The sequence below is a fragment of the Cyprinodon tularosa genome, unplaced genomic scaffold, assembly GCF_016077235.1.
Source record: "Cyprinodon tularosa strain WSP-4 unplaced genomic scaffold, ASM1607723v1 ctg615, whole genome shotgun sequence".
Classification (NCBI taxonomy): Eukaryota; Metazoa; Chordata; class Actinopteri; order Cyprinodontiformes; family Cyprinodontidae; genus Cyprinodon; species Cyprinodon tularosa.
In genome coordinates, this window is record NW_024039358.1 from 167,859 (window position 1) to 176,446 (window position 8,588).

General features: G+C 36.8%; 1 long non-coding RNA gene across 1 annotated transcript; it reads left to right on the forward strand.

The window, feature by feature from the left end:
* Positions 1–802: 802 nt before the first annotated feature.
* LOC119798249 lies at positions 803–2,237 on the forward strand. Its single transcript, XR_005282695.1, has 2 exons — positions 803–1,114; positions 1,689–2,237. It is a non-coding gene; the product is annotated as an uncharacterized LOC119798249 (long non-coding RNA).
* The last annotated feature ends 6,351 nt before the right edge of the window (positions 2,238–8,588 follow it).

Below are 8,588 nucleotides of genomic sequence, written 5' to 3' on the forward strand. Positions count from 1 at the left end.
ACGGTACAATCAGACATCTTTGTTATCACATGTTAAGGATGTGAGGGAAGAAGCTTTATCATTTCTAAGAGGGAAATACAGTAGGTAACAATGTTTGCTTGTGAAGTAGATTGCAAGGCAATTAGAGCTACACAGAGATGGGAAGTAACGAAGTACAAATACTTCGTTACTGTACTCAAGTAGATTTTTCTGATATTTTTACTTTACTACTTATTTTTATGGCGACTTTTTACTTCTACTCCTTACATTTTTACACAAATATCTGTACTTTCTACTCCTTACATATTAAAAAATTGGCTCGTTACTTCAGGTTTGAATCATTTCAATGGAGTTACCGTTATTATGTTTTTTATACGTCATCAATACCAAATTCAATCTAATTGGATGGGAATCTACGTTGCATTTGACGCACCACTACAAGATGAATCGACAGATTCGGCGGTATTCATTCGTGGCAAATCATTACAGCTTGGTGGTGGTGGCGTTAGCATAGCAGTATGGACGACGAGATGATTGAAAATGAACACAACGGAGATCTAGCAATACCTTGGCTTTTATCAACACTCTTCTTAAGGCAGGAATATTTATGAGCAGAAAACAACTGAAGTGAGTTATAATGAAGACTTACTAGAACATATATTAAATTTTACATCTGCATAGCTCAGAGGCTTATATATATATATATGTATTTTTTTTTTTTTTTGTAAAAAATCAATACAAAGTACATCTGCAAAGATTTGGTCTGTGACAGTGTACGTCACTTCAGCAAAAGCGCAATTCATTTAGGGTAGTTAGCGCCATTTCTGTGGTGAAGAGACAGCAGCAACAAACAAAAGAAAACTAACAGAGAGCAGACGTGTTCTAGTTGCTTCTTTGGAAATAACGGGACACTGGTGCTGCGTCAAAGGATGCAATAGTAATTCTAAACAGAAAACAGCAGATGGGGCCTTACGGTTTTTCGTATTCCCCACTTGGAAAAAAAAATACGGACCGCAGACAGAGGACTTAACAAAGAGGCGTCGGGCTCCGTGGGTCGCTGCTGTAAGAAGGAAAGACATCACGTTTCATAAAATATCTCCTCATGTTCGTGTTTGCTCTCGGCATTTTCACAAAGGTAAGTCCTTATAAATATACACTAATAGAAATCAACACGCTGAAATGGTTTGCTTATAAAGTTGCAGGAGTTCATGTAAACCTACTAAAACATGCTGTGGAAGGGAAGCGGAAAGTGATGTTTGTTTTATTTCTTTTTTAGACCGCTAAAATTTAATAAATAATGCATTATCTGTATATAATCATTTACACAATCTGCAATACAAATATATTTTTTTTTATGAATAAATATATATAAATACAGTGTACATATAAAAACATTGTACATATAAAAACACTGTACATACCCACTCATCAGCCAACTCACTGTATTTATTCATCCTGTGCAATCTACTTAAGTTTATTTATTATAAACCTTTGTTCGTCCTGTAAGCTTTTCAGTTTATTTATTTACCTCTGGCCTTACTAGTCCGATGTACTTGTGCTGTTTTGGTATAGCAAATTTCCCCACTGTGGGAAACATAAGCATATCTTATTTTATAACTCATCTAATCTAATGGGCTCTGTTATTAAGGTGCTTTATATAGTGTTTTGAATAGATGTGTAAAACACTCAACCTTTCATCTGCTTTGCAGGTCAACCCGCATATGAGATGATGGAGACTGACCCAGACTGGGCTCCATCCCTGCATCTGGGCCACACTGACATCAGACCAACAGACACAGACCGCTCTTTAAGACGTGGTTATCGGGAACAGCTGAAAAAGAATACCCTGCAAGCAACTTAAACGGGGCTCCATCAGGCTGATGAAATCCTTCAGCGACAGGATGAAGTTACACATGAGGCGACAGAGAACCCTAACCAGCAACAGACTGACACGCAGAAGACTGCTGAAAACGTTGGCCGGCCAAACACCAAGGATGACAGAAGGTGGTCGTCAGGAAGGACAGACAGAATGTAACCTGTGTGTGCTCAGGTGTGCAGAGATGAACCGTCTTTTGGAAGAAAACAGAGAGCTGCGGCGTGAACTTGATGAGCTGCAGATCTCTGATTGCTTCTTTGGAGAGAGTAATAAAAAGTCAAGTACTATACGGGTCTACCAAACTTGGCAACCTTTATGGCTTTGTTTAATTTTCTGCTGCCTCTCATGTCTGCTCAAAATAAAATTCTCAGTCCATTTCAAATGCTTCTGTTAACCTTCATGCGTCTGAGATTGGATCTGCCCTCAAAACACCTTGCTTATCTCTTCCGTGTTTCACCAAAGACAGTGTACAGAACATTCAATGAAATGCTGTCATTTTTATATGCAACTCTTGTGGAGTTTCTGTGACTGCAGCATTTCTCTTTTGCTTTTCTATGTGTTTCTATGTACTTCTGTGTCTGTCCATTTTTTGTATTTGCTCTAAAACCATGCATTTCCAGTGTATTTTCACCTTTTTACCATAATCTGAGCATATACAAGATTTTAAAAATCTATTCATAAATTCAAGTTGTTTTGGCAATAACTGTACATTGCCCTTTTACAGTAGATGTTTGCAGTTCCTGACCCCTGCTTTGCCACAACCCCAAACAACAACAATGTAGAAATGTGTTTTCAACAGATGTTAAAATCTTCAAAGGAGACAGAAAACACTCCTGACTTGACGTTGCATGTAGCTTAATATAGGTATCTAGCATCAGGCTATACTTTTCTCTATTGCTGTAGAACATTTCACTTTTCTTTCATGCAGAAAGTCTTTCATTTGCCAGATGTTCGGGGACTTCCCCGTATTGCTCCTAGAGTATTTTACCTGGATTCAGTTAAGTTTTACTTTGGCATCTTCACTGAGGCTGATCCTTAGTGTGTTGAAAAATCCCAGAGGTCTTACTCGTGTTGTCATAAGGTTTGTTACCTATTCCTCTTTTATAAATCTTTTATATAATGTAGAAAAGTTTAATCAGCAACTGTGAGGTGCAGAGTACCAGAGGGAGCAAAGCATTCCTAAGTATATATTCAACAATCCTGTTTGTCAGATGGCTTGATGTATTTCTCTGGTCAAGCGTATGGCCTTCACCAAACTTATTCAGCTGAAAACATATCTCTGTCTAAAGAATGTTGTTCCCCAAAGATTACATTTGACCCTCTTCTTCTTGTTAACCAGAAAACTGACATTATGCTCTAAACTCAGCTTTTTTTAAGTGTAACTTGATACTAATCACAAAAGTCTGAGGAAAATCCTGTAAGGGCAGTTTTTACTGGGACTTATTTTTAAATCAAGCATTCAGCTCTTGACCTGGATTTGGATGTAACAACCATCTTGCTTGGGAAAGCTTTCAGAGATAAAGTTTTGCAACTTTTATCTGCAGCAGAGGATGTTTGAAACTAAATGCCCATTCTGACTTTTGTATTGAATTACTGACCTGAGGCAAAAAAAGAACATGTTGAGGCTGTAATTTCTGGCATCTAATCTGAAATCTTGCATTTATAAGTTTGAGGTATTAAGAAATATACCCTATCCAAAGAAAATTCTCTAGATTCTAAACTTTGTAAAGCTTTGTTTTTTGGATGAAGCTTATATTTATGGTAGCTGAGGTTATCCAGAGCTATGTCTGTAGTTATGCTCTGTCGACCTGCAGTACATGACAAGCATTTTAATCCTGTATGTTGGAGAAGATTCTCAGTCATCCAGTTCATAATCATTCCAAAAAGTTAAAAAACTGGACACTGGACTTAGTTTCCAAGTTTGAAGACGTTTCGCTTCCCATCCAGGAAGCTTTTTCAATTCAAAATGTCAGAATTAGCATTGTTTTGGCTTAGAAAACAAATTAAACTGGAAGAACAGGTCCACGCTTTAAGGAATGGGCAGTCGTTGGGGTTCTTTGTTAGCCTGCAATAGCTGATACTGGTCTATGCCTCTGAAATGGGGTCGTTAGGGGGAATTGTTGGCCTGGCTGAACAGGCGAGATGTTCTGGTCCCCTGTATCGGGATGGGGGTTGCTATGATAGCGGAATGGAATCATTTCTGCATTGTAGGATTTAAAAGCTAAAACCTGAGTCCATCACCTCTGTTTAAGTTTAGTTTTGGTTAATCCTGCTGATTTTGCTCTTTTTGACCCTGGGTGACTGAGTTTAGATAACATTATCGATATGTGATTTATTTTTTGGTTTGTTTTATAACAACACCAATTAGACTTCAAGCTATCATAACACTTTCCAACTCTAAGCTGTAACATAAATCCTGCAAACTCTACTGTGCATGTTACCTTATTATTCATGCAAGTGTTTTTACTTCCTCACCTCTTTTCTCTCTGGGTTAGCCTTGAGGGAGTGGAGGGGAACAGAAAGTACAGCCCACTCCAGTGGGGGAGAATTTAGTCTGATCAAAAGGTTCTCCTTGGCTTTGTCCCATTGTATCACTCCACATCTTTTTTCTCCCTCTTACTCTCTCTCTTTCTCCCTCTCTCTTTTTACTTTTGATTTCTCAGTTGACTTTACCATCAATAATAGACTGGTTCTATATTAGGAAATGGTAGCTTCTAAATCCTATACCTTTAACAAGGTCAGAGTGAAATCCAGACAAACCTCAGCTTTATTATGCCGCAGCACATGGATGATGTTAATGTCTATAGCCTTTTAAAAAAGAACTACGTGAAACAAAAGTTACAAAGATGTAGTGAAAAACTGGAATTCTTCATTTTTCAACCCAAAACATATGAAGGTGTGCATATTTCCATAGTCACACAGAGTACATCTGAAGAACTAATGCATTTTTGTTAAACTCAATAAGGTGAGTTGTGCTTCTATAAGCTCTGTCATGCAACGGTTTGTGGGGAACCGTAAAATCTTCTGTGGTGGATGGAAATGTTGGGCAGTCCCAATGTTAAAGCATCTTGCTTCTTCTTCCTGACATCTTTTTCACTACCGCTTTTCATGGCGACCTCTGACGCACCTTTAAAAACTTTGCTTTAAGTGTTCTTACATATTTGCCCAATTCAGAATGAGCCATATTCACATCTGTTATTTCTTGTTTGGGGCGGATTTCCTCTCTCCACAGTAGATCATCAGGCACCTTGTTCAGCTGGGCGCCTCCTGGAGAGGTATCCTGGCCGAGCTGCAGCTGCCTTACGTTATCCAGAGGTTGATACACTGAGTCCTGTCTTGCAATGTGTGAATCTGCCTCTCTAGACATTACTATATGTGAAGCTTTTACTATGGCTGACTGTATGTGGTCTTTTTTATCTTCCAGACTTTAATGCTAGCTCAGAGTTTATGTGCCTATCAGTGTGTCCCTCCTAGATGAAGCCACCAACTCCTGCTACGGTATAAGCTTTTACTTGTAAAATCCTGATCAGTGCTTCTGAGTTGCTATTGTGTGTGTGCTCAATCCTCTCAAACCCACAGTCAGTCATAGCAGATGGTCGTTCACACTGTGCCTGGTTCTGTTGCAGGTTTCTTCCTGGTAAAACTGCTGCAAAGTCATTGACACAATGCAGGAGACTGTGGCTACATGCTTGATCTGATTTTCTGGGTTTCCCTCTAAAGAAAACCTTTTAGTCAATATGTCTGTATGATTTGATTGAACTGAAGAACCTTGAGATGACATGAGTTTTAAATCAGCCTGTATAATTAAATTGATTTCATTTGGATTAATACATCCCTTCTGGACACTTTTATAAAATTTCGCATTACTTTCTGGTTTCTTGCTTTCCTAGATTTTTTTTTACAGATAACATTGATATATCCATCGACTTTGCATTAATATGAAAGATAAGAATGGTGCTTTTGAACACCTGCAACCAATTTCCTGCCTTTCCTTTCACTGTAAAAAACTAAGATAGCACAGGGCTTTGAACCATGTGAAAAATTGTCATTATTTTGATAACATTTAAATAAGACATTTAAAAATCCTTAAGAGGAAAATAGGAGAAGGCACAAACTGTTTTTGAATATGCAGCAGCAAGCTGTGATGTTCTGAAAGCAAAGGCAAGATAAGGAAATGTAGTCCATGCAGGACTCTAAGGCCAGCACAGATAAAGAGAGGGGATTTATAGTTAAACCCATTAAAAAGGAATGCTTCATGACCTGGTTTTAAATTAAGATCTCTTTTTTTTAGTTTAAACAACTCTCCCCTTAGAAACATTTGACTTCTTTTGCACAAAAACTTTTAATCCAACATTATAGAGTTTAACCTGATAAATGGCCTCCCATTGCTTCAAAGATGGGATTTTGTAAGTCAGCTGGTCGTCACAAATGGCCTTTTTATTTACTTACTAACACAGTGAAGTAATATTTTTTCAGCTGGACGTTTGGTGTTTTACTTATTCAAAAAGCTGTACACTTCAACATTTGTGTGCATCTGCCCTTCAATAAGATGTCATTAAAAGAAATGATGCCATACTGTAGGAAAATAATACCCAAACGCCACTTTAGTCCTCTTACCAAATACAGTTTGGTCACAGGATAAACAGAGCTCCTCTGTTTTGCACATTGGAGAATTCCACTGTATAAGTGTTGCAGCTCCCACAGCTATGGAATCAACACATCAACTCAAACTCCACTGCCATGACTCGATAAACACATTACTTAATCATGCTATGTTGTTTGCACCGATGAAGGTTGAATTGCCTCACTTGAAGTTAAACGTCAAGCTTATGGTTTACTTTCATTCTGACTGAACCAGATAATAACAGAGATGTTCACATATTTTTTGCACAGTCCAGTTCGCATCTAAAATCTTTTGCCCAGAGGTAGTTATGCCTCAGCTCTCTAACATCTGGAAAAAACATTTGAATGAAATCCATGATATCCACTACACCTCTACCACTGCATTTCTCTATGTGAGGATCCAAAACTTCCACTTTATACCTATTTAAGCATTATTTCTAATATTTACCCATTTGCAAAAATAAATACGCATGAAATGAAAAATAATTCCTGATCAGGTTTAATTTCTATATATCCAAATAAGTGGTTTTGCTCTTTGTATTGACTAATTTAACAGTTGCTATTGTTATTGTCCACTTCTTTCTATTCTCAAGAGATAAGGAGTGTTTTCTTTTCCTCACTTTAAGCTTGGGGAATTTTAATTGATATTTAAAGCATTTCCCTTCAGTTTTGGATAATAAAGATGTTGAAATTTAAGCCATACATTAAAATCTAATGAACAACAATAAATGTAGAAAACAAATAACTGAACGTTTATTTTTAGAGGCTTTTTATATTTGCCGGAAGGATACTGTAAAGATAGGTATAAGATAATTTTAATAAGATTTAGGAATAAAAACATGTTTAAAGCATCTTTTGGAAGGGGCTCTAGTTAGATAAAACCATATCAAAGTCTCCTGCCATAAGAACTAACACTGTACATGACCGTAAAGAAATATGTGACACATAATGTGTGGGCATGCATTTTTATTTTTATGTGTAATGGAAGGATAGATGGAACTAGAAAATGGCTCTTTGAAAATAGCTCTTAGATGCAGCAAGCTACAAGGACAACCAATATAAAAGGCAGCCAGAGCTACATTTAAATGACAGCAAAACATCTGCATCTGTTAGTTTAGCCCAGTAAAGGTTAAGGCTTAAATACAGAGAATCTATTGCACAACTTGACAAGTAACGTTTACAGATGCTCACCACTGGAGCTGCACAATATAACAAACAGGAATCATCATTGCAATTTGTGGGAAGAAAGTCGAAAATCCAAGAAACTGATTGGATATAATACTTTAGGCACAATGCAGTTGAACTCTCCTTAGCCAGTTGTGTGAACTGTGGTTGTTTTTCATGCTCTAATCTGAGTAAAAAGTTTTTTTGGACATTTTAAATGTCCAACATAGTAAAATTCAAAAGAAGCTTTTATAAAATACAAGGTTGGGAAAAGCGACACAATAGTTAATAGAGATTGTGGATTAAGAAGCAGAAGTGCAGGTGCAAGCCTCCATGAACCTAATTTTTCGGGCCCCTATTTCTACCAATAATACCTCCAGTAGTGCTGCAATCAATAGTCTGATGAGCAGATCATTCACACATCCACGATGAACTCATTTCAGCTCTGGCAGCATTGTTTACAGACTCCTATATGTATGCATCATATGGTTTTACTAAAAATAATAAAATAAACTAATATGCAGTTTATTCACACAAAAAGAGTTATGTGGTTTATACTTTTTGGATTCATCTGAAACAGCAATGTGCAAAAATAACATGTAGTGCAAGAACAACAAACACACAAAATAGCTTTGAGGAAAAAAAGAAATGAATGATTAAATCACACAAAAAGAGACATACCTAAATTAAACAATAAAATATGTGGCATGTTCTTTAATAATGGAAATAAAGGTTACCTGAAACCAGATAGAAAATTAAATAAAAGTTACCTTTGAATAATTATTCCTTAAAACTATGGTACCATGTATGCATGTTACTAATTACGTGTGCAAAAGCTCCATTTTAAAATATAAAGTAGCGATATATAAGTTTGCTTATGCCTTCATCATCCCCTGAACAGCAATAATATTGTCATTTAAACATTCTATAACTCTGTAGTACTTTC